This window comes from Dendrobates tinctorius, unplaced genomic scaffold (assembly GCF_039654945.1).
Source record: "Dendrobates tinctorius isolate UK_male_01 unplaced genomic scaffold, ASM3965494v1 ptg000057l, whole genome shotgun sequence".
Classification (NCBI taxonomy): Eukaryota; Metazoa; Chordata; class Amphibia; order Anura; family Dendrobatidae; genus Dendrobates; species Dendrobates tinctorius.
In genome coordinates, this window is record NW_027361725.1 from 27,786,242 (window position 1) to 27,814,034 (window position 27,793).

General features: G+C 42.7%; 1 protein-coding gene and 1 long non-coding RNA gene across 3 annotated transcripts in view; one reads left to right on the top strand and one right to left on the bottom strand.

Moving 5' to 3' along the window:
* LOC141092040 (uncharacterized) overlaps positions 1–22,446 on the top strand; it is a 46,012-nt gene extending 23,566 nt beyond the window's left edge. The window contains exons 2-3 of the long non-coding RNA XR_012232668.1: positions 1,140–1,343; positions 21,285–22,446. This is a non-coding gene — a long non-coding RNA (uncharacterized lncRNA). The remainder of the gene's footprint in view (positions 1–1,139; positions 1,344–21,284) is intronic.
* The window catches only part of LOC141092004 (protein transport protein Sec23A), a 229,991-nt gene that overhangs the window by 94,269 nt on the left and 107,929 nt on the right, over positions 1–27,793 (bottom strand). The gene's annotated exons all lie outside the window — the stretch shown is intronic.

The following is a 27,793-nucleotide window of genomic DNA, read 5'->3' on the forward strand; positions in this document are numbered from 1 at the left end:
AGAGGGAGCAGGGGGTTGGGTGTCAATGGCACAGGTTTTAAGTTGGAAAGATTGCGGTAGTTCTTATTAGATAGGGAGCGGTAGGAAGGGGAAGTAAGGGGGGGTGAGAGCTGTAGGGGTCCAGGATTGGGAGATATGTCGCCAGCTGTGAGGAGAAGCAGAGAAAGGGAGAGCAGATGGGAGAAGGAGAGTGGGCAGCTTGTTTTATGTTTCATTAAATTTTTGTTTTAAATAAAAACTATATATGTTTGGTATCTGCATAATCGTGCTGACCTGGAGATATATATTGCCAGTTCAATTTTACCGGGTAATGAACATGGTAAATATATATATATTAAAAAAAAACAACAATTGCGGAATTGCACTTTTTTTGCAATTTCAACGCACTTGGAATTTCTTTCCAGTTACTCACATCATAAAATGAATGGTGTCATTCAAAAGTACAACTCGTTCCACAAAAAAAAACAAGTCCTCATATGGTTATGTGGACAGAAAAATATAAAAGTTTTGGCTCTTGAGAAAAAAGGGCAGGAAAAAACTACCACAACAACAAAAAAATACACAGAAAATACCCTGGTCATGAAGGGATTAAAATTCAATTGCCATTTCTTGGCCCCAGCCTCCAGCTTCTCTAAATCATCTCTTGATCATCACTTTACAAAGATGATTATAGTCTACAAATATGGAAATTCTACTCTGCATTTCCTAAACACGGTTTGACCGTAGTGATGAGCGACCGTGCTGGGATAAGGTGTTATCCGAGCATGCTTGTGTACTAACAAAGTGTCTTCAGGTTGCTCGAAAAATATGTCCCCCAGTCTGCATGTCTCGTCTGTCAGCATTTGCCTAACAAATAGGATATCCCTGCATGTGTTGCGGCTGTCAAACAGCCGTGGGACATGCAGGCACGGGGACTCGAACATATTATTCGAGCACGATGAAGACACTTGGTTAGCACCAGAGTATGCTTGGATAACACAGCACATTTGCTCATCACTATCTGATCCCGGTGGTTCCCCACTGTTACGGTAACTGAATCCTAAAGTGGCTTTACTAATTTTATACGCTTTAATATTTAAATTATTCATGGTGTTAAGTGTTATCTCATGGTAAAACAGCTTTTTTATGTATAACTAAAGAAAATATAGAAAAGCCCTCCGGGAGAGCTGGCAGAAGATTAAAAGAATCTTCCAAAACATGGGCTCCAGTGTAGAGTTGCCAAGTGAAAATGAAAGACATCCAAGTATCCAGACTCATCACTGCCTGCCCGGAAATAACACAAGGACGATTCAAACAGGAACAGAAAAAAATAACGAGTACTAACATCTTCAAGATTAGAGGAGGTATGTTCCTTATCATATTATATTTCACATTTATTTGAGCGATAAACAATGTTATCTACTTATTACTTTTATATTTAGTTTACTGCCCTTTAAATCCTTCCAGGTCCATGAAATACTACTATGTTAAGGGCTGCTGGGTTATCCTACAGCATGCTGTAATAGTTCATCACGGAAATTATGTGAGCTCAGCACGCACCATCATCAGCGGGTGTCAGCTGCAACATACAGCTGACGCCCTGCTGCCATGGTCATGATCGATGCTAGGACTGATCAAGGCCATATGATCCTCTCGATCCTACTGTCAATACAGTATCTAATATTATACATTATAAATACAGTGGTGTGTAAAAGGTTTAGGTAGGTTTGGAAAAATGCTGCCAAGTAATACACACTTTCACAAATAGAAGTGTTTAATAATTTGTTTTTATCAATTGACAAAAAGCAAAGTAAATTAACAAAGTCAGGGATTGGAATTTAGTTCGGCGTATGACTAATCAATGATAATAAACAGGGGATAATGATCATAATCTTCAAACGAAACAGCTATATAAGGGGTACTTCACACATAGCGAGATCGTTAGAGAGCTCGCTGAAATGTCACAGATTTTGTGACGCAACAGCGACCTCGCCAGCGATCTCGCTACGTGTGACACATAGCGGCGACCGACCCCTTGCTGCGATATCACTGATCATGCTCGAATGTCCTAGGCCATTTTTTGATTGTTGGTGTCCCGCTGGCCAGCATGCATCGCTGTCTTTGTCACCATAACAACGACGAGCGACCTCGTTGGCGACTCAGAACTCACGCCTATCGAGGTCTGAGTCTTCAGAATAGTTGCTGTGTTACAAGGTCCCAACGACCGCTGAGGTCGTTATACGGATCGCCGCATCGTTGCTGCGTCATTGAGTAGATCAGCCTGTTTGACAGCTTACTAGCGACGTACCAGCGATCCTTACCAGGTCATATCGTTGTTAGGATCGCTGGAGCATTGCTATGTGTAACGGTACCCTAAGAGGCTTAAAAGTGGGTGAGGTGAGAAACAGCCAAAATCTGCTACAAACGAGAGGTTGTCGAAGACAGTTTCATGTCACAAACCATGGCAAGACTAAGCACAGCAACAACACACAAGGTAGTTATACTGCATCAGCAAGGTCTCTCCAGGCAAAGATGTGCTGTTCAAGCTATTTGTAAGAAATTCAAAGAATTGGGCAACATTAAGGATTATTAATGTAGCGGTCAAGATGTTCTATTCAAGCTATTTCTAATAAATTCAAAGAATTGGGCAAAATTAAGGATTAATAATGCAGTGGTCAGTCAAGAAAATCTAGCCAGCAAGTAAGAGACACATCATGCTTACTTCTTTTTGAAATTGGAATATATCCAGAAGTGCCGTAAGCTTAGAACTGGCAGCAACTAGCCGGACCCAGCTACTGTACATATCTAGCTACTAGATATCTAGAGAAGTCTGTCCAGAGGTGGACTTTCATCTGCAGCAAAAAAAAAAGCTATGTTTTCAACATCAAAACAAAGGCAAGAGACTCAACTACACATGAAAACATGAAAAATGGGGGGCAGAAAAAATGCATGGTGCAACTTTGGGGATGAATTTAAACAAAGCCAGTTGGGGCTTTGGTCAGAATTGATGGTGACAAACTCCTGATAAATAAAGGTAGATACTAATCCATAACATAATAATATCAGGTAGGCATCTGATTGGCTCCACATCCCAAACATACAGCAAATGTTATTAACCCCTTCACTACCAAGGATGGTTTGCATGTCAACTCCCGGGCCAATTTTTACAATTCTGACCACTGTCCCTTTATGAGGTAATAATTCTGGAAGGCTTCCATGGATCTCGGTGATTCTGACAATGTTTTCTCGTGACATATTGTACTTCATGTTACTGGTAAAATTTCATTCAAATAACTTGTGTTTATTTGTGAAAAAAAACAGAAATTTGGCAAAAATTTTGAAAATTTTGCAATTTTCCAACTTTGAATTTTTATACTCTTAAATAACAGAGATACGGCACACAAAAAAACTTAATAAGTAACATTTCCCACATATTTACTTTACATCAGCACAATTTTGGAACCAAAATTTTTTTTTGTTAGGAAGTTATAAGGGTTAAAATTTGACCAGCGATGTCTCATTTTTGCAACACCATTTTATTTTTACGGACCACATCACATTTGAAGCCACTTTGAGGGGTCTATATGATAGAAAATACCCAAGTGACACCATTCTAAAAACTGCACCCCTTAAGGTGCTCAAAACCACATTCAAGAAGTTTATTAACCCTTCAGGTGCTTCACAGGAATTTTTTCAATATTTAAAAAAAATTGAACATTTAACTTTTTTTCACAAAAAAATACTTCAAGTTCAATTTTTTTTATTTTACCAAGGGTAACAGAAGAAATTGGACTGCAAAAGTTATTGTGCAATTTGTCCTGAGTACGCTGATACCTGATATGTGGGGGGGAACCACTGTTTCGGTGTATGGCAGAGCTCAGAAGGGAAGGAGCGCCGTTTGACTTTTTCAATGCAAAATTGGCTGGAATTCAGATCAGACGCCATGTCACGTTTGGAGAGCCCCTGATGTACCTAAACAGTGGAAACCCCCCACAAGTGACCCCATTTTGGAAACTAGACCCCCAAGGAACTTATCTAGATGTGTGGTGAGAACTTTGAACCCCCAAGGGCTTCACAGAAGTTTATAACATACAGCCGTACAATTAAAAAAATCATATTTTTTCCACAAAAATGATCTTTTCACCCTCAATTCTTATTTTTCCAAGGATAACAGGACCCTAAAAGTTATTGTGCAATTTGTCCTGAGTACCCTGATACCCTATATCTAGGTGTAAACGACTATTTGGGCGCATGGCAGAGCTCGGAAGGGAAGCAGCGCCATTTGACGTTTTTGGCTGGAATTGAGATCGGACACCATGTTGTGTTTGGAAAGCCCCTGATGTACCAAAACAGCGGAAACCCCCCACAAATGACACCATTTTGGAAACTAGATCCCCCAAGGAACTTATCTAGATGTGTGGTGAGCACTTTGAACCCCCCAGTGCTTCACAGAAGTTTATAATACACGGGCATGAAAATAAAAAAATCGTATTTTTTCCACAAACATGATCATTTAGTCCCCAATTTTTTATTTTCCCAAGGGTACCAGTAGAAATTGGACCCCAAAAGTTGTTGTCCAATTTGTCCTGAGTACGCTGATACCCCATATGTGGGAGAAAACTACTGTATGGGCACACGTCGGGGCTCGGAAGGGAAGTAGTGACGTTTAGGAATGCAGACTTTGATGGAATGGTCTGCGGGTGTCATGTTGCCTTTGGAGAGCCCCTGATGTACCTAAACAGTGGAAACCCCCCCACAAATGACACCATTTTGGAAACTAGACCCCCTAACGAACTTATCTAGATGTGTGGTGAGCACTTTGAACCCCCAAGGGCTTCACAGAAGTTTATAATGCCCGGGCGTGAAAATAAAAAAATCGTATTCTTTCCACAAACATGATCATTTAGTCCCGTATTTTTTTATTTTCCCCAAGGGTACCAGAAGAAATTGGACCCCAAAAGTTGTTGTCCAATTTGTCCTGAGTACGCTGATACCTCATATGTGGGAGAAAACTACTGTATGGGCACACGTCGGGGCTTGGAAGGGAAGGAGTGACGTTTTGGAATGCAGACTTTGATGGAATGGTCTGCGGGTGCCATGTGCGTTTGGAGAGCCTCTGATGTGCCTAAACTATTCAAACTCCCCACAAGTGACCACATTTTGGAAACTAGACCCCCCACGGAACTTATCTAGATGTGTGGTGAGCACTTTGAACCCCCAAGTGCTTCACAGAAGTTTATAACGCCCGGGCGTGAACATAAAAAAATCATTTTTTTCCACAAAAATTATATTTTTGCCCCCAATTTTTAATTTTCCTAAGGGCAACAAAAGAAATTGGACCCCAAAAGTTGTTTTGCAATTTGTCCTGAGTAGGCTGATACCCCATATGTGGGGGTAAAACACTGTTTGGGTGCATGGCAGAGCTTGGAGGGGAAGGAGCACCATTTGACTTTTTCAACGCAGAATTGGCTGGAATTGAGATCAGATGCCATGTTGTGTTTGGAGAGCACCTGATGTGCTCAAACAGTGGAAACCCCCCAATTCTAACTCCAACCCTAACCCCAACACACCCCTAACCCTAATCTCAGCCCTAACCCTAGCCTTAACCCTAGCCCTAACCCTAATGAGAAAATGGAAATAAATCCTTTTTTTATTTTATTATTTTTCCCTAAGTAAGGGGGTGACAACGGGGTTTGATTTACTATTTATGGCGGGTTTTATGTTTGGCAGCTGTCACATGCTAAAAGACACTTTTTATTGTAAAAATAGTTTTTGCACCACCACATATTGAGAGCTATAATTTTTCCATGACCCACCGAGTCATAAGAGGTCTTAATTTTTGCGGGATGAGTTGACGTTTTTTATTGGTATCATTTTCGGGCACATGACATCTTTTGATCGCTTTTTATTCCGATTTTTGCGACGCAGAATGAACAAAAACCAGCGTTTCATGAATTTCTTTTGGGGGGGGTGCGTTTACACCGTTCCACGTGCGGTAATATTGATAAAGCTCTTTTATTCTTCGGGTCAGTACGGTTACAGCGATACCTCATTTATGTCTTTTTTTATGTTTTGGCGCTTTTATGCATTGAAAACAATTTTATATAAAAAATAATTATTTTTGCATCGCTTTATTCTGCGAGCTATAACTTTTTTATTTTTTCGTTGATGATGCTGTGGGGCGGCTCGTTTTTTGCGGGACAGGATGACGTTTCCAGCCGTACCATGGATATTTATATGCGTCTTTTTGATCGTGCGTTGTTGCACTTTTTGTTCGGTAGTATGATAATAAATCATTTTTTGCTTCGTTTTTTATTTTTATTTTTTAAGGACTTTGCTAAAGGGGTCAACTAATGGGACAGTTTTATAGGGCGGGTCGTTACGGACGCGGCAATACCAAATATGTGCACTTTTATTGTTTTTGTTTTTTTATTTCCAAAAAATGAATTTATTAGGGAATATTTTTTTTTTTTTTTTGGAATTTAGTGATTTTTTTTAATTTTTACACTTTTGTTTTTTTAAAACTTTATTAGGTTGTCCCAGAAGGGACATCACTGTCCTGTGACAGATCGCTGATCTGTCACATCACAGATCACTGTGACAGATCAGCGATCTGTCACAGGCATAGACGCAGACTTCCTCATGCCTGCGCTTTGAAGGCACTGAGGAAGTCAGCTCCCTGCAGGCCCCCCGAAGGTCCCTGTCACCATATTGGATCCGGGGACCTGTAGGGAAAGAGACCCCCGCAGCAGCAATGCACATTGCGCTGAGGGGCTCAGGGAAGCACGAAGGGAGCCCCCTCCCTGCCGATGCTTCCCTTTAACCCGCGGTACACCGCGATCGTGTTTCATCGCGGTGTGCAAGGGGTTAACGTGTCGGGGGCGGTCCGTGACCGCCCCGACACATTGTGCCGAGTGTCAGTTGTGATAATCAGCTGACACCCGGCCGCGATCAGCGGCGCTCACGACGTGAGCGCCGCTGATCTCACTAGACGTACTATTCCGTCCTTGGGACTTAGGTCTCAGGTTACATGGACAGAATAGTACGTCCAATGTAGGAAAGGGGTTAAGGCTGTGTGCCCACGTTGCATTTTTTTGAGTTTTGCCGCTGCGGAAACGCTTAAAAAACGCTAGTTAAAACGCATCCCATGGAATCCTATGGGATTCCGCAGTTGCTGTGCCCATGCTGCGGATTTTTACGCTGCCGAATCGCATTGCGGAAAAATATGCTGCATGTCCATTAATTTGGTGGAATCATCATTGCATCGAAATGCTCACTTTACGCATGTGGCCTTGCCCACCATGTGTAAGGTGTAAGGTTTCATGTGCGGATGGTACCTAGGGTCCCTCCTCCAGGCCCTGGGTACCATATTCCTGTTAAAACTAGAATTCAAATAACAAATAGGGATATACTTACCCTCTGTCAGCCCCCCGGAGTCCTTACGGTACTCAGAGGTGCATGCAGCAGCTTTGTTCCCAGGCGTGCTTCGCGCCAAAATGACCTTTGATGTTGCGGTCATGTGACCGCTACGTCATCAGAGGTCATTCTCGCTATGAATCACTGGGAATGGAACTTGTCACTGAGGACCGTGAGCGCCGCTGAGGAGATCGGGGGCCGACAGGAGGTGAGTATATCCATATTTTTTATTTCTTTAAACTATTTTTAACATTCTATTTTTTACTATTCATGCTGCATAGGCAGCATCAATAGTAAAAAGTTGGTCACACTTGTAAAACTATGCTTGACAAGTGTGACCAACCTGTCAATCACTTTTCCAAGCGATGCTTCAAATCACTTGGAAAAGCGCTTGAATTCCGCAAGCTAAAATCGCTTGCATAACGCTTGTGTTTTGCGGGAAAATGCATGCGAATTCCGCATGCGTTTTACCCACGGCGGGGAGTTGCAAGTTTTTAGTGAGAAGAATGATTTCTCAAACCAGATCACTAATGCTCTATTATCCCACCGCTCTGCCACCAATATGTCATGAACTGGGGGGTGAAGTTGCCCCCAGTTGTCAGTGATTTATTATATCCCACATTCCAGTTCCGGTTTAAGAACTTGCAGCTCTCTAGTAATTCTCAATCAGGGAATTACACCTAGGAAAAGTAGACGCCAAAAAGGCTGTTTTACCATGTACTGGCTATTGGGCACTCTGCAGTGAGGATGGTATGTATGGCCCCAGACCCTGGGCGGCTAATACACAAAAAAAAAACTCCGTTCCGTCTCTCCTAGAGTCTCCCAAATCCCCAGAACACTTTGCTGCCACCAGCAAGAGCTCGCCTGGTGCAGGGAGAAGGAGGGGCTGCAGCTATGTGTACTTGACACAAACCTAATGGGGGGGAAGGGAAGCGCGAGTGTGTGAAGCTGGCAAGTCATATTAAGATGTAGCAGAGTTCAGTGTGCGTGATTGAACAATAAGACTTACGTCATATTTTATGACAATCAGCTCTCCACTCTGTCAAGATGACATCTCGCCACTTGAATGCTTGACCAGCTCCCGTCCCACCTGATCCCTAACCTCGCCACAGTCTTCATCCCAACCCTAACACATCTCTTCAACCTTTCACTTGCAAATGGTGTCTTCCTCATCCTTCAAACATGCCTCAATCACACCCATCCTCAAAAAGCCCTCCCTCGACCCATCCTCTGTGTCTAGCTATCACCCAATATCACTTCTCCCTTATGCCTCAAAACTACTGGAACAGCATGTCCATCTTGAACTGTCCTCCCACCTCTCTCCTGCTCCGTCTTTGGCTGGTTACAATCTGGCTTCCGACCGCATCACTCAACTGAAACTGCCCTAACTAAAGTCACCAATGACCTACTAACAGCCAAGAGCAAGCAACACTACTCTGTCCTCCTTCTCCTAGACCTGTCTTCTGCCTTTGACACTGTGGACCATTCCTTCTTGTTACAGATTCTCTCACTACTTGACATCACATATTTAGCCCTATACTGGATCTCGTCATATCTAACAGACCGGACATTCAGTGTCTCCCTCTCCCACACCACCTCCTCACCTCGCCCCCTGTCTGTCGGTGTTCCCCAAGGCTCAGTCCTAGGACCCCTACTCTTCTCCATCTACACCTTCGGCCTGGGACAGCTCATAGAATCCCATGGTTTGCAGTATCATCTCTACGCCAATGACACGCAGATCTAACTAACTATCTGGACCTGAAATCACCTCCTTACTGACCAAAATCCCACAATGTCTGTCCGCTATTTCATCTTTCTTTTCTGCTTGCTTTCTAAAACTGAACATGGACAAAACAGAATTCATCATCTTTCCACCATCTCACGCTAGCCCTCCACCAGTCCTATCCATCAATGTCAATGGCTGCTCACTTTCCCCAGTCCTGCATCCTCGGTGCCTCGGGGTAAATCTCGACTCTGCCCTCTCTTTCAAGCCACATATCCACGCCCTTGCCTCTTCTGCCAACTCCAACTCAAATGATAAATCCAAAGGGAGTTCGTAGTTATGTTCCGCGCTGCCGCTTTAGACAAATTCAAGGAGAATGCTGTATGATTGCAGTGGTTTTATTCTACGCGTTTCAGGGGTCTCATGCCCCCTTCATCAGGAAATACCACAAAATACATACAGGTATTACAGACATAAATAGGTTTGAAAGGACGCTGGATTTCAAAAAAATGAGCGCCAACAAGTCAGATGATGCAATGTCAAAGTTCAATGACACCACATGGTTAACAGTTCACCTAGGATATATTACAAAAGTATGCGTATTTTAGAAGATTTTTTGATTAAATTTACATTTCCAAAAGAGCTCATTCTGAGCTGCTGCTGTACAGTTTCTAGTGTGTTGCTGCATCTAGCATCTTTTAAACCCATTTTCCTTTTTTTATACTTAAAAATAACTTCATATTTATTTTTTCAGCGCTTAACTAAAATTATATTATTTTTTTTATTGGTAAAGAATTAAAATTATGCTTTTATTTTCTCCCCTTTTTTTTAGAAAGATTGCAATGCTTTCCTTGAAAAAAGTAGCTTGCTGCTTCTATACGGTAGTCCTCTTGTAAGGCATCCACCTCTGAACAGGAATAACCCCTTTTTTTGCAGGTTCGTGTCCACCTGAGCAGATGTTCGGTTCTTTCTCTTTTCTTTCAGTTTTTCTTTTTTTCCATGTTAAAATCATAAATTTGACTTTATTATCTCTTTTGGAAATGTAAATTTAATCCAAAAATCTTCTAAAATACGCATACTTTTGTAATATATCCTAGGTGAACTGTTAACCATGTGGTGTCATTGAACTTTGACACTGCATCATCTGACTTGTTGGCGCTCATTTTTTTGAAATCCAGCGTCCTTTCAAACCTATTTATGTCTGTGATACCTGTATGTATTTTGTGGTATTTCCTGATGAAGGGGGCATGAGACCCCTGAAACGCGTAGAATAAAACCACTGCAATCATACAGCATTCTCCTGGAATTTGTCTAAAGCGGCAGCGCGGAATATAGCTACGAACTCCCTTTGGATTTATCATTTCTTCTGGTCACTGAAGACCTGTGGATCTGCAGCAGCCGCTACCTACACGCTCTTATCTCATCCTAACCAGGTGAGCATATTTCAAGATATACTGTCCTTTGTAACGTGGATAAGACCCTATTGCGCTTTTTGTCTCCCCCCCCTTTTTTTTGCAATAACTCCAACTCAAAAACATTTCCCAGATCCGTACATTCCTTGACTGCAAAAACACTCGTGCACGATCTCCCGCCTCGACTATTGCAACCTCCTACTCTCTGGCCTCCCCTCTAGCACTCTTGCACCACTCCAGTCTATCCTAAACTCTATTGCCTGACTAATTCACCTGTCTCCCCATTATTCCCCAGCCTCTCCTCTCTGCCAAGCCCTTGACTGGCTTCCTATTGTCCAGAGGCTCCAGTTCAAAACCCTAACTATGACGTATAAAGCCATCCACAACCTGTCTCCTCCATACATCTGTGACATGGTCCTGCGGTACTTACCTACACGCAACCTTCGATCCTCTCAAGATCTCCTTCTCTACTCCCCTCTTATCTCTTTTTCCCATAACCGCATACAAGACTTCTCCTGTGCTTCCCGCATACTCTGGAACTCTCTACCCCAACACATCAGACTTTCGCCTACCACGGAAACCTTCTAAAGGAACCTGAAGACCCACCTCTTCCGACAAGCCTACAACCTGCAGTGATCCTCAGTCTACTGAACCGCTGCATGACCAGCTTTACCCTCTCCTAGTGTATCCTAACCCATCTCCTGTACTGTAGACTGTGAGCCCTTGCGGGCAGGGTCCTCTCTCCTTCTGTACTTGTGTGTGCCTTGTATTTCTCATGTTTATTGTACTTGTCTATGTATGTCCCTTTTTTCACATGTAAAGCGCCATGGAATAAATGGCCCTACAAAAATGAATAGTAATAATACTAATAGAACCATGATTTACATCAAGTCTATCTGGGATTACATGAAGAGACAGAAGGATTTGCATAAGCGACATTCACAGAAGACCTGTGATTAGCTTTACAAAATGTGTGGCACAACCTCCGTGTCAAACTCCTTCAAAAACTGTGTAAGTGTACCTAGACGAATTAAAGGGGTTGTCCACTACTAGGATAACTACTTCTCGATCTGAATGTTTGGTGCCGATAAAATAAAAACACTTATACTCACCTCACGTGCCGGCGCCGTTCCAGCGATATTGGCAGTCGTGTTCCCGGGACTCCCATGCGGTTGTTATGGCCCATGAGCCCTGCATCTAATCAGCGCTGGTCTCATTGTTACCACCTTTGGACAATTTGAATTACTAAAGCTACATTTGCCTTTGTTAATTTGAAAAAAAAAAAAATGCTTGTTGCAGAAAAACAAAACAAAACAACAGATTATAGTAATACCAAACTATCACAAAGGAAGTGCAAGATCATTATGAAACATTGCCTATCTCATTTTGAATTTTGTCTTTTCTTACATTTTTTTTTTAATCATCTAGAAACATTAAGACTTTGTGGCTGGGGCCTCTCAACGATCAAATGTAATCTGAGGAAGGCTTAATTTCTCAATTATCTAATTCTGAGTCCAATATGATAATACTTTCATGATGGAAAAGCAAAATTCATCACTAGAGAAGATAGAGATGAATTTTCATGTGCGGACTGATGTGGTCCAAGGAAGCTTTTTCATATAACACAAAGGAGGATACCAGAATGTGCTACACTTTTATTTCTATCTACATATAAAATAGTAATACAAAAATTAAGGAGACCACTGCAGTTTTATAAAAATCAGCTTCTCCACATGTCTGAAGGCCATTCCATTCCAGCATTAGTTGAATTCCAACCAGAGTACACCTCATTCTACTTAATGTGCTTCTGATTATGTGATCACCTGAACCAAATCTTATTTAACTAAGAAAAGTATAAAAAAAACCCTGCTGTGATGTTCACACTCCTCTTGCAATAGGAAAAGCTGGATGCCAAACAGTAATATCTCAAAAGTAATAGGAATGAAATTTTTTTTTTTAACCATACCAAAGGAGTTGAAACGAAAAGTCTCGAGTGAGGAAAAGAAGGTCTTAATTCTGGCTTTACTAGCAGAGGGATACAGTGAGCGTCATGTTGCCTCCATCCTTAAAATTTCTAAGATGGCAGTCCGTTACAACAAGGTCATGCAGCAGTTATTGGGGACAACAAAGCTACAGACTGGCAGAGGGCATAAACGACTCTCCACTGACCGGGATGACCGTCACCTTATTCGAATGTCACTCAGCAACCGCAGGATGACATCAAGTGACCTACAAAAGGAATGGCAAATGGCAGCTGGGTGAAGTGTACGGCAAGAACAGTTCGTAACAGGCTCCTAGAGTTCAGGGCTCAAGTCATGTAAAGCTAGAAAAAAAGCCTTTCTTCAATGAGAAGCAAAGGAGAGCCAGGCTGAAGTTTGCAAAGACCATAAGGTTTGGACCATAAAGGACTGGAGTAATGTAATCTTCTCTGATGAGTCTAATTTTCGGCTTTGCCTAACACCTGGTCATTTAATGGTTAGACGGAGACCTGGAGAGGCGTACAAGCCACAGTGTCTTGCACCCACTGTGAAGTTTGGTGGAGGATCGGTGATGATCTGGGGATGCTTCAGCAAGGCTGGTATTGGGCAGGTTAATCTTTGCGAAGGATGTATGACTCAAGCCGCATACAAGGTTATTCTGGAAAATCAGTTGATTCCTTCTGCTCAGGCAATGTTCCCCAACCCTGAGGACTGGTTTTTCCAGCAGGACACTGCCTCATGCCACACAGCTAGGTCAATCATGAGTGGATGAAGGACCACCACATCAAATCCCTGTCATGGGGAGCACAATCTCCAGACCTGAACCCTATTGAAAACCTCTGGAATGTAATCAAGAGGAAGATGGATAGTCACAAGCCAGCAAACAAAAAAGAACTGCTTAAATTTTTGTACCAGGAGTGGCATAAGGTCCCCCAAAAGCAGTGTGAAAGACTGGTGGAAAGCATGCCAAACGCATGAAAGCTGTGATTAAAAATCATGGTTATTCCACAAAATATTAATTTCTGAACTCTTCTTGAGTTAAAACATTAGTATTGTTGGTTCTAAATGAGCACAAAGACTCAATGGTTAGCACTGCAGCCTTGCAGCGCTGGGGTACTTGGTTCAAACCCCACCAAGGACAACATCTGCAAGGAGTTTGTATGTTGTCTCCGTGTTTCCTCCGGTTTCCTCCCACACTCCAAAGACATACTGATATGGAATTTAGATTGTGAGCCCCAATGGGGACAGCGATGATAATGTGTTCAAAACTGTAAAGCGCTGCGGAATATGTTGGCACTCTATAAAGAGATTATTATTATTTATTACTTTTATTACTATGAACTTGTTTACTTAGCATTATTTGAGGTCTGCAAGCACTGCATTTTTTGTTCTTTTGACCATTTCTTATTTACTAAAAATAAATACAAAATTTAGTGCTTGGAAATTCGGAGACATGTCAGTAGTTTACAGAATAAAAGAGCAATTTACATTTTACTCAAAAATATACTTATTAGGCTGGTTTCACACTTGCGTTTTTTTGCGCTGTATTTTAGTGCTAAAAAACGCATGCGCTTTTTTCCTATATTTTGCATGGGATGCGCTTATGTGCGCATACACATGCGTTTGTATGCGTTTTTACGCGCATGCGTTTTTTTGTGGTGTGCGCTCGGGCGCACAAAATGCATCCTGTTGCATTTTTTGGGCGTCCGACTTGCCTCAAAAAAACGCATGTGTGCGCAATGCGTTTTTTTACAGCAAGACACCCATTGTAAGTCTATGGGTGCGCATTGGCATGCTCATGTATGCGTTTTTTTGCGCATGCGTTTTTTTGTTGACCATTGGTTAGACAATGGAAATTAGGGGTTTGGGTTAGAGCTAGGGTTAGTTAAGGGGGTTTAGGGTTAGGGTTTGGGTTAGTATGGTTTGGTTAAAGGTTAGGGTTTAGGGTTAGTTAGGGTTTAGGTTTAGGGTTAGGTTAAGGGTTAGGGTTAGTATGGTTTGGTTAAGGGTTAGGGTTAGTTAGGGTTTAGGGTTAGGGTTAGTAGGGTTTGGTTAAGGGTTAGGGTTAGTATGGTTTGGTTAAGGGTTAGGGTTAGTATGGTTTGGTTAAGGGTTAGGGTTAGTAAAGTCATGGTTTCGGTTAGTGTTAATCCTAACCCTATCTTGATTTTTTTGGTGAGGCCAACTAATGTTGGAAAAACCCGCAAACGCGGTAAAAACGCACTAAAAACGCATACAAACGCATAAAAACGCTGCGTTTTTTTCATGCATGCGCATAAAAATGCTTGAAAAAAACGCAGCATTTGTATGCGTTTTTTCCATGTGTTTTTTTGCGGGAAAAACGCGCTGCAAAAAAAAGCAAGTGTGAAAGTAGCCTTAAAGAGAAAAATCAGACAAACTGAAAATTTTGCAGTGGTCTCTTAATTTTTGCCAGAGCTGTATATAATTATGCTGAACAAAAATACAAACTCTTCAAATTAAAGAGCTTTTTAATTTTAAGAAAAGTAGACCACACAAGGGGAGATGTGAGCTGTCAACGTGACATCACAAACGCAGCAAAAACACCGAGACTGGAGCAGAGACGAACCACTAGTACTGTATCAGGTGAGGATGAGTACCTGTTTTATTATGTTGCTTTCAGAGGATATAAAAACTCTACGCACCCCAGTTAAAATGCCAAGCATTTGTCGGGTAAAAAAGTCAAAACATGAAGACTCATTTCAGTGTTTTCTTCACCTTTAATATAGACCATAATCAGTACATTTCAATTTAAAAATAAAATTAAACCTTTTTGGGTGAAAAAAAGAAAAACTAAAAAAATGTGGTTGCAAAAATACGTACACCGTTAAACTAATAATTTGTTGAAGTACGTTTTTAATTTATTACAGCATTCAGTCTTTTTTGGCAGGAGTCTATAAGCATGGCACATCTATAATTGGTAATCTTTGCCCAATCTTTCTTTCAGTAGTGCTTCAAATCAGTCGGACTGTGAGTGCACCTCCTGTATACAAAAGTCCTCCTCAGGTCACAGATTTTCAATTGGAGACAGGTCTAGGCTTTGGCTTGGCCATTCCAAAACTCTGATCTTCTTGCAAAGCCATTATTTTGTTATTTTGGAGGCATGCTTAATGTCGTTGTGGTAGTGGAGGCTGAAACCCCTCTTCATCTTTTTAGCAAATGCCTGAAGGTTTTGTTGTTAAATTGGCTGATATTTGCAATCATTCATAATTCCCTCTACTTTGACTATAGGCCCAGTCCCAGATGCTGAAACACAACCACAAAGCTTATTGCTTCCTCCACCATTATTTACTGTGGGTATGGTGTTCTTTTGGTGATGCACAGTACTGCCAAAAATACCTTATGAATTTATAGCCAAAAAGATCAACCTTTGTCTTATCAGACCCCAACACATTTTCCCACATGCTTTTGGCAGACTTGACATAGGATTTGGCAAAGTATAGTAAGGCTTTAATGTTTTTCTTTGTAAAAAAAAAAAGGCTTCTGTCTTCCCACCCTACCCCCTCAATTTTTGAAGGATGTCCAGTTCTAGGTAATGAAAGAATAAGCAGGAGCACTCTATGTGAAATCTGTGGGGAAAAACTGAGAAATAGAGATTCAAGGAGCTGCTCACCTGTTTAGGTTGTGCAAATTGCAAGAACAACACTGCATAAGGTTTGAGGAATGCTAGGACGTGGCTGCTGCTCCACCCACAATGCAATTGTCACATCCCTCCTAAATGATTTATAAATGATTTCTTCTTTGTTTGGACTGGTCCCTTATCTCTGCTGAGGACTTTGCCACACACTTCAAAAATAAGATCGACCAAATAAGGCAAGTCTTCATTGTTCAACCACCACAACCCCTTTGTATACCAGACCAATGACCAAACCCCATAACCTCCCGCTCCAACATCACTGAAGGGGAGTTTAATAGCCTCTTCTCCAAATCACACCTCACAACCTGTGCACTTGACCCCATCCCATCTCCTCCCCAACCTCACCACCACACTTATCCCATCCCTAACCCACCTCTTCAACCTATCGCTAACGTCCGGTACCTTCCCTTCTGCTTTTAAACATGCCACAATCACGCCTATCCTTAAAAAGCCAACCCTCGACACAACCGCTATGTCCAGCTATCGCCCAATATCACTGCTCCCATTTGCTTCCCAACTCCTGGAGCTGCAAGTCCACGCTGAACTTTCCTCCCACCTCTCATCTAACTTGCCCTTTCAAAATCTACAATCTGGTTTCCGCCCCCATCACTCCACTGAGACAGCCCTGACCAAAATTACTAATGACTTACTTACAGCCTAAGCAAACGGACAATACTCTATATTCCTGCTTCTAGACCTGTCCTCTGCATTCGACACAGTTGACCACTGCCTCCTACTACAGATCCTCTCCTCCTTTGGCATCAAAGACCTCGCCCTATACTGGATCTCCTCATACCTTTCAAACCACACATTCAGTGTCTCCCACTCCCACCTTCTCTCTGTTGGAGTCCCCCAAGGCGCTGTTCTAGGACCCCTACTCTTCTCAATTTATACCCTTGGCCTGGGTCAACTCATAAAGTCCCATGGATTACAGTACCACCTTTATGCCAACGACACTCAGATATACCTCTCTGGCCCAGACGGCACCTCTCTGCTGTCCAGAATCCCAGAGTATCTATCAGCCATATCCTCCTTCTCCTCTCACTTCCTCAAGCTTAATGTGGACAAATCTGAACTCATCATCTTTCCTCCATCTCACAGATCTTCCTTACCTGACCTATCTATCACAATTAATAACATCACGCTTTCCCCAGTACCGGAAGTCCAATGCCTCGGAGTAACCTTTGACTCTGCCCTGTCCTTCAAACCACACATCCAAGCTCTTTCTACCTCCTGTCGCCTCCAGCTCAAAAATATTTCCAAAATCTGTCCTTTCCTCAACCCTCAATCTACTAAAATGCTTGTACACGCCCTCATCATCTCCCGCCTCGACTACTGCAACATCCTTTTCTGTGGTCTCCCTGCTAACACCCTCGCACCTCTCCAGTCCATCCTTAACTCTGCTGCCCGACTAATTCATCTCTCTCCTCGCTACTCCTCCGCTTCTCCCCTCTGCAAATCTCTTCGCTGGCTTCCATTCCCTTAGCATATCCAGTTCAAATTACTAATACTGACCTACAAGGCCATCTATAACCTGTCTCCCCCTTATGTCTCTGAACTAATCTCCCGATACCTTCCCTCACGTAATCTCCGGTCATCCCAATACCTCCTTCTCTCCTCCACTCTTATTCACTCCTCACCCAACCGCCTCCAAGACTTCTCCCGAATAGCCCTCATCCTCTGGAATTCTTTGCCCCAACATGTCAGACTATCCACATTCGGATCCTTCAGACGGAACCTGAAAACCCACCTCTTCAAGAAAGCCTACAGCCTGCAATGACTCCACTACCTCCTCACCACTACCAGAGATATCACCTCAACCAACCCTGGAACTGATGCAACCCACCAACCTACTGTCTCCTTCCCCACCATCCTGTAGCATGTAAGCCCGAAGGACAGGGTCCTCTCCCCTCTGTATCAGTATGTCATTGTAAGTTTTTTTACTGTAAGTGATATCTGTAATTTATATGTAACCCCTTCTTATGTAAAGCACCATGGAATCAATGGTGCTATATAAATAAATAATAATAATAATGTGCAATCTGTCATGACAAGAATGATACATGAATTGCACTTTTAGGACAAAGATTTATAAGTATGATAGTCTATATCGGTGTCTCAGTATGTTGACTCTACTTGATGACAATGGATTAGGATGTGATACAGATTGTTAGAAGACACTATTGTGTGTAATCACACTAATTTTGAGTCATTATCAGGACAGGAGGCCGTATATTTCTTACAGTAGGTCTATTCGACCTCAGTACCTATTATTATTTTAATCTATTTTTCCTCGCTTTTGTATGTGGGTTTTTGGGTTCTCCTACACTTGGGTTTTCCATGTATTTAAATGTTTTGTGTCTTTTTAAGAAACCGTTAAGTTTTATATCCATATGCTAATTCCCCTTTAGTTATTTTTTTTCCCATTCTCGGAGAATCCCTTCAAAGACCAGACTATTTTATTAATTTTCAGATATTTGTAGAAGGCCATAATTTTTTTATTTTTCTGTTGATGAAGCCATAAGAACAATTGTTTTTGGAGACAGGAGTTATATTTTCCACTGGCATAATCTTTTTGCAATATAAAAGTTATTAGATTTTATTAACCTTTTTTGTGAAGAATAAAAACGGTTACTTTGACATTTCTTTTTTTACATTTATAAAATTGCACATTTACCATGCAGCATAAATAATGTTACCCTTATTTTGATTATATTGATACCAAATTCAGGGGCAGACTGGCTGCACTGGGGCCCAGAGATGGAGGTGAGCCCTTGCAGCTGACCACGCAGGTGCAAGCGGCTGACCACGCAGGTGCTGTGGGGCACCTAAGTCAAGGGGCCCAGTGCTGCTGACACCTGTCCCCTCTTACTGCCACCTGTAAGCATTCTGAGTCAGGGGGAGGGCGCGACACTGAGTGAAGGAATTGAAATGGGTGGGGGCGCGTATCAAGCAGAAAGATAGGCCGCTGACCAATGAATGCTTTCCCCATCAACTGATGAGAGCACTCACTGACTGCAGACTCTGTTCTCCTGCACAGTGCCCCAATGGTGAGTGTTCACCTGTAGAGACAGGGGGCCTGGCAGCACAGCACACAGGGGCCCACAGTGGAGGAAGTGCAGAATGACTTACAGTGTGTCTTCTGCTCCCTGTACTGTTCCCTTTCCTTTTCCTCAAAGAGCAGAGGTCAGAGGAGATCTGACAGCAAAGGACAGCCTGGCAGGAGCAGGGTGCTGTTTTTAGTCCTTTCTGCTTTGCTCCCCTTCTCCACAGTGGTTTCTGTAGTCCTTTCCAGCTGATCTATGAACCATGTGATCGACCTCCTTAACGGCTCGACTAATCACCTGGTATAATAGAAATTTAGTATTTGAGTATATGTGTGTATTTGTATGTGTGTATGTTTTATGCGTATGCATGTGTGTATTTACGTACATGTGTGTATGCATGTGTGTGTATGTATATGTGTTTGAATGTATATGTGTTTATGTAGCTCTGTGTGTTTGTATATGTGTATATGTGCGTGTGTGTGAACATATTTGTTTTTGGTTCATATAGGATACTGTAATTGTAAAGAATAGGAAAATCAACTTACCTCTTTAAAGGGTCGTTCAAATAATCAAGTTATTTCTGATCCATAGAATTGGGGATAACTTGCTGATCACTGGGGGTCCGACCGCTGGGCCCCCCATAGATTCTGAGAACAGGGGTCTGCAGCCTCGTCCTGAAATGAGCAGAGTTGTGCACGCTTGGCCTCTACTCTCTCCATTATCTATAGAGCTGCTGAGCGCTCGCTCGGCTACTTCCATCAGTTTCACAGACAATGAATAGAGCAGAAGTCGAACATACGCCCCTACAATCCATTTATGGCTGAGCTGCAGGATTGCTGGGGGTCCCAGTGGTCAGTCCCCCAACAATCACGACGTTATCCCTTATCATCAGAATCGGACAGACCTTAATTTTTTGGAGGAATAACCCTGTAAGACCAAATGGTCACTGCTCAGCTTATTAACCATGATGCATATGTTAAACAGTTGCCTCCGATGGATGCCATACAGTGGTTTCAGCATCCATACTTTGCACACTTGCTGTCATGTGCCAACTAAAGCGTCAGCCACGGCTGAAGTGTTCTATTCACCGAAATAGCCAATACTCTCTCTAGTTGTCACTTGACTACAAGTATGGCTCCGCTGGAACCAGCAGGACTGAATCCTAACGAAGCTATATGTGTGTGTTTAAATATATATATGTTTCCAACTCTGTAAAAAAAAATATATTTTTAGAGGTGTAGGGGGCCCAGTTAGAACTTTTACTATTGGGCCCTGTGATTTCTATGCACACTCTGCTTGAAGGGTGATAATGAGGGCAATCTGGACGGTTGCTCTGAGCCCGAGGCTCCGGGGGTCCTGTGGCCAGTTTGTCTTCATCATAAGCAGTGTGCCGGACAGGGAGTAGCTGTCACGCCCGGGTCGGGAGAGCCACCGATCTCATTCCGATTTATACAGCCACCTGGCTGCGCCCTAGCAGTCAGCTTATTAGACTCTGCTTTTGACAGAACCTAATGTGCTTCCATTATTGGAAGACATAGTGGTCAAACTCCAGTTGCAATATTATCAAATAAGCAACCCACAGTTCTTTGCAGGGGGCCTTTCTGGTGACACAGCCAGCTTCCTCGCTTTGTCAAACGCTTTATATGCTACAGTTGCTACTGATCGCAGAATGTGAGGAGTTAACTGAGCCTCTCGTGCCAGAATTAGGGTTCCCTATCTGCTGCTCTTTTCCTGCTTAAAGCTAGGAATAAGCAAAGACCGAGTAGGTGAGACGCAGGATCATGTTCCTGGGATATCCCACAGTTGACTTTTCACTTTCTAATAGAAAGTAATATGTTTCATTAGAACCTGAAAAGTCAGCGGTGACAAGAAGCAATAACAATTATCGTATATACAAAACATTCAAAGTGGCTCACAAATACAAAACAGAAAAATCTTAAATTGATAGAGAAGTTGAAAAAACTGCATAGTAACCCTAAAACTGTCAAACAATCAAGTAAAAACATAAAAGGACAAATATGCAGATGTATTCCAATATTTTAATAATGCAACATAATCTCTCTTTTCCCACAGATAACCTGCTCTTGACGTGAAGTCTTTTATGGATCTTTTAACTCTCCCAGTAACGATCACTCTACAGGATTATGTGGACCCATTATCTTCTGTAATGGACTGATGCTCGACATTGGATGTTTTTTTTTCAGTTGAAAATAACCATCAAATGTTGTAAAAGACGTGTTTTTTTTTACTTTCTGGATGTGTATCCCATATAGGCTTTATGACATTCAACAAAGAATATCATAAAAAATGTAAATTCTGTATTTTTCAATTTCTGAATTCCTTAATAGGGAAAATATTTAAAGGAATTTTATGGGCACAAATATTATTATGCACTGTAATGCCTATCAAAAATTAGGAAACTTCATAATTGCTGTTAAAACTATGCTCTGCTCCTGAGCCATCATATGTGGTAATGTGTCCCCCAGCTCCTTACCTCCTGCTACGGACCCTAGTACAGAGGAGAGAATTTCCCTGTCTGTGCTTTGAAGAGCTGAGCTACTTAGCAAAGAATGGTGATGTCAGGTGAGCACATGGCCTGTGATCCTCAGCAAGCTATCAGTGACTGGAGATGTGCACAGGGAGGTAGGTGGAGCAATGAGAGGGTATGGATATTGCAGGCTTTACTTAGACCAAGTATTATTATCAACTTGTATTTGGCCAAAGGAGATGGTTCTAGGCTTTCCATAGTGCTAATTTACAGTATAATACATTATCTGACTCAATGAGCCTGTGTAATGCCAATGTGAGCTCTTGTACCATTATTGTCAATGTACAAGGAAAGTCTCAGGACACTGCATACTACACGAAGAGGGGAAATGTTAGGAAGGAGAAACTGCAGCAATTTATCCATGTTAAGACTGTGCAAAGAGTCTCTAGACAGTGCTCTGTAGGTGGAATGAGCAGGCACTGAGGGTGGGAATGTGAGAGCGATGGGACAGATACAGCTCTGCCTCTTGGTAAATGTAGTCTAGAGGCACAGAGTTCAATATATAAGTTCGGGATATAATCAATAACCATAGGGATAGGTGCACTGGGGCTAAAAGGTAGCTAACAAAACTAAAATAAAAGGTAATAGGGAGGTTTGACGGCTCATTACAGGGACAGCAAGATATTTCTTTTTTTTTTTTTACTGTAATGTAAAATACTTCCATTTAAACCTCAATGTATAAACATATTATGAATTTGGGAATATGTGAATAAAGATAATACAATTAAATAAATGAATTAATATTGTTTAAAATTGGTTTCTAAATCTAGTTTCACAACAGTTTTGTTGTATGTAGTGACTATACTAATACTGCAGGATTCTGTTCTAAAATATTGTTAAGAGATGAATGAAAGATGCACTCCCATCAAAATTTGTATCCTCATAATACATTGCAATCATCATATTATATAGCAATGTGTACTTACAACTGCTCATTTTGCCTTCTTACCCAGTAAAGTCTTCTCTTTTCCATTAAGTCTATGACATCAGGTTATAAAAACGGACTTCTAAGGTCTATGTAGAAACAGGAAGTCTCTTTTCCCTGCTCCCGGTCGTACCACAGCTTCTGGCTGGCCTAGTCCCAATGACCCAGAACAAGCTTCAGGCGGCCTGGAAAGGTCCATATCTTGTGCATCAGTATCTCAATTCAACTGTGTGAATTAAGTGGTCAATATTGAAGAAGCAGAAGGTCTTCTATGTCAACATAATGGGTGAACACAGCTAGTCACCCCCAGTCCACCCTCCTGCATACCGTGTCTCCCTAGAGGTGCAAAAGTACATTAAAAGGGAAATAGACAAAAGGCTTTGCCTGTGGAAAAGTCCAAAAGTTTGTGGGCCTCGTCTAAAATCTTCATCCCAAAAAAGGACCAGACAACCTATGCATGGACTACAAGAGGCTAAATGCTATCACAGCCCCCCGATGATCAATGGATCATTTCTCTGGTGCCCGGTATTTGACAATCAAGGACTTGAGTCGGGGATACTGGTAGATTCCTATGTACAAAGAGGCACAGGAGATCTCCACCTTCATTGCCCCATTCGTACTGTACAAATCCCTCATGATGACCTTCAGCATGAGAAATGTTCCTGCCACTTTCCAGTGATTGATCAACCAGCTGCTAAAGGGACTATATGGGTTTGCTGTCGCTTACCTGGACAACCTTGCCATATTCAGTCCCACCTGGGAGGAATACCTAGGGCACATGGAGTAGGTGCTCAGGCAGATTTGGGGAGCTAGTCTGAATATAAAGCAAAGAAAGTGTCAAATAGGCATGACAGAGGTGCAGTACCTCGGTCACCAAGTGGGTGGCAAAATTCGGACGTCAGAGTCCAAAAAGGTCAATGCTATGGCCTCCTGCCTCTACCGTATATAAGTGCCTATTGTCATCCCAACTCGATAATCACCCTCTGACAGTTAAGAGGGCTTTACACATAGCGATAGCAATATCGCTAAAGCGTCACCGATTTTGTGACGCAGCAGCGATATTGCTAGCGATATCGCTATGTGTGATACTTACCTCAGACCGGCTCCCCTGCTGGCTATCGCTGATCACGCGAGAACGTCTTGGGCCGTTTCTTGTCGTCGGCTTCCTGCTGGCGCCGACGAGCAGCGCGTGGATGCGGGCAGAGGACGTCATCATCGCCGCGTCTGACAGGTAAGTAACGACCACTGCTACGTCGCTGCTGAGATCTGCCTGTTTGGCAGCCCACTAGCGACCATTTAGCGATGCACCAGCGATCCTTACCAGGTCGTATCATGGTCGGGATCGCTGGTGCATCGCTAAATGTAACGGGGCCCTTAAAGCTAAATGGGAGGCGGATGTAGGCCCTATATCAGTGTAGCAATGGAGAGAGATTCTAGAAACTGTTGACAAATTATCTCCCTGTGAGGCCCAAAGGCTCTATCAACTATATTTAATTCACAGAAGATACAAATCTCCAAGCATTTTACACAAGATAGAGTATCACCATGATGCAAAATGCTCTAGATGTGGGATTGATGAGGCACATTTGAAGCATATGATGTGGGAATGTAGACCGATAGACCCATTTTGCAATGAGTTCATCTTCTTCATAGAAAGGCTGTACGGAGTGAAATTGTTAACAGATGGGTATTAGGATTATTTGACGATGAAGAGGCTATCCCGATTCGCCCCTATTCATCTCTAGTATCTTATTTAAAATACGTAAACTTCTTGCATTTTATTGGTTAGACACACAACTCCCATCTATGGGGGAGCTACAAAGAAGGATAAATAATGTAATGTGGTGGGAAAGGGGAGTTTATCATAAGCGTAACTCTATTTGCAAATTTGAAAAGATATGTCCTCTTGAATGGAACGGAGGTGTGCATGCTCGGCACCTGTTTCATTAATAGTCTTGGGGACTACACACTTAATGATCAGACGTGTTCCCTGCTAGCTCCAACTAAGTGATCCCATATAACCTCATAACGTCACATTTAAGCATGATCTCTCCGATGCAAGCCAGAACTACATCTTCCTCAGATCCTCATGCATTGGGTGTGTGCAACTTTGAAGCCTTGTCTTCTCTCATGACAAGAAGCAAAAACAAATAAAAGAACAGAGTTAGGCTTGGGGTGACATCAGGCCTCTCACGCCTTTTTCCGCACTGGTTGCATGGCTGAGCAGTTTTTTATCATAGCTCCCAGACTGGGAAGGCATGCTTGATCTGCATTGGAAGATACAAGAAGTAATGACTCAGTCCAAGCTGAACATTCCTCACAGAGTGCAGATACCATGACCTCATCAATCTCAAAGCTGACCAGGGAGAAAATGATGGAGGATGGGAGTGATGCTGCCAAGTCACGAATTACTAGTGCTCTGCAGGAGAATAACCTGAGCATGAGGAACCTACCCTCAAAGATGTTATCTGAGCTACCGGACAGTGAAATAAATCCATAAATTCTCTTGCCTTTCAAATTAGATGTATTAAAGAGTTACAACTGTGAGGAATGATCTTAAGAAATTATCTGACTGGACCACATGCAGATGAGATGGCTAGTGATATGGAAGTTTGGCCACCCAAGAGATGTGCAGCAGCATAGCAGAGGTGCTTCAAACAAGCCATACAAATCAAGATAATGTAAAAAATTGACTGAGTAATACACGTGTCATGAGACTACCAAAGAAAACAAGGGGATACAACCCTCAGAATTATTTGAATCCTGCTTTCTAAAAGTTTGGAATGACTACCTCAGCCCACTTTTTGTAGAAGAATGCGTGTAAGGGGGTGGAAAGCAGAAGATGTGGTTCATCAATGTCGTCCGACATTTACAACCAAATGTCGCCATCTGCTGAGTGATCAGAGTATGTTGTAACTGAAAGGTGGAGGTAGCATTTCTTGAGGGAAGAACTTGAAAAGGACACTGGGTCAGGTGGTAGTTGTGGAGCAGTTATCAAATATAAAAGACTGGGGTATTAAGGCGGGAAAGCAGTTGGTGCCAACAAGCGAGACACAGAGGACGTGTGAGCAGTGGAACGCAGAAGCAGAGTGGCCGGAGAGTGGCTGGAGACCTGGACAGGCGACACATCGTTCATCAAGTACCGAAGCCCAGACTTTGCCGGTCAAGACCCGAGACCCAGACTACATTGGTGAACCCAGACTACATTGGTGAAGACCCAAAGACCAGTCTTCACCAGTCAAGACCCAACATCCAGACGCTGGCGGTCAAGCGCCAAAATTGGGACACCTACCTGCCTTGTAGACAAGGAGATTCAAGTGAACAGGACCATTACTTCAAGCGTAGACATACAGTACAGGGTGTAGGGTGTGGTCACGCTCCAAAAGGGAGTAAGGGTGGTCAGTGTGATGAGTACACACAGGCTACTAAGTGAGTCGCTTGTGAAGGCCTTGCCGCCTAGCAGGAAATAATGGTGACCCCCTCAGTGCCAGTAAAAGAATTGAAAGCGCTTAAAGAGCATACTGTGATAAGCTTATCGTTGGGAATGATGACCGATGAGCTAAGACAGAAAGACATTAATAGTTGTTTAACTGAGAGATAACTACATAGAACATAGGATATTGCAACTGTTATACTGTGGTTATTGTTATACTTGTTTCCGTATACATGAATAATCATATGCTTCTATAGTTAAACTTCCATTCTGCGGTAAGAAAATAAATAACCTTAGTTGACTACTTTCGCATCATTACTATTTGATTTGCATCCGAGTAACCTGTTCACACACACACATTGTGTCCCATCCAGTAACCTCCAAGTATTTATCCTCACATGGTTCTAATGAAGATCCTTAACTACAGAGACAGAGGTAGAGGTATCCTGCTACAAAAAGCAAGACAAAACCCAGATCTGGGTTATAGATAGACATAAGATCTCCATGTTTCCAGATTATTCCATTGATGAGCAAAAAAAAAGCCGCCGGCTCCTGCCTCTGCTTACAGAATTAAGAGAATACTATTGACTTCTTACACCAATAATTGGCTTCATCTGTTGGTTAATATATAGGCCCTGGAAGCCATCCAGTGTAATAGTTCATTCTGCTTTTTCAATTTTTACAAGTGGGGGGAAGATTTTTTGGGGGGAACTATGTTATCACCAGTTCACTCACCCGCGTGGCAGTTGGTTCCTCTCTACCTCATGCTCCATATGCTCCCAGCAGCACTTCCAGCCGGGCCTCTGACCATGTTCTAAGGGCGCGCGCTCCTGCCCTCTTAAAAGGCCAGCGCATGCACTTGCTATTTCCCCCACAGCCAATGGTTTGTAGGTATTGTGTATATATTGCTTCCTCTCCACTGGGGAAGTGCCTGAGCAACCTTCCTGTTTTAGTCTATGTTATGTAAGGTCACATACTAGTACAAATCCTGCCTGCTGTACTCTAAATACAAATCCTGCCTGTGGTAGTCTAAGTGCAAATCCCGCTTGTTGCACTCTGAAGCAAATCCTGCTTGCTGCACTCTGAAAGAAATCCTGCTTGCTGCACTCTAAAGCAAATCCTGCTTGCTGCACTCTAAAGCAAATCCTGCCTGCTGCACGCTAAAGCAAATCCTGCCTGCTGCACTCTGAAGCAAATCCTGCCTGCTGCACTCTGAAACAAATCCTGCCTGCTGCACTCTGAAGCAAATCCTGCCTGCTGCACTCTGAAGCAAATCCTGCCTGCTGCACTCTGAAGCAAATCCTGCCTGCTGCACTCTGAAGCAAATCCTGCCTGCTGCACTCTGACACAAACTCTGTCAGCTGCACTCTGATACGAACTTGGTCAGCTGCACTCTGATACGAACTTGGTCAGCTGCACTCTGATACGAACTTGGTCAGCGCACTCTGATACAAGTTCTGCCTGCTGTTCTATCCAGTCTGTCCTTCGGGTCCAGCTGCTGCGCAACCGTTGGTCTGTCCTGGAGTGACACCTGGCGTTCATCTGGAGCCAAGTCTAACCTCTCCATCAGAGGCTCTAGTGAATAGTCAGGTGGTCGCTTAGTCACGCCCCTCCAGGCTCTCCACGGTCCGTGGCACAGTGGTTCCACAAACCACGATCGTGACACACTACCACCT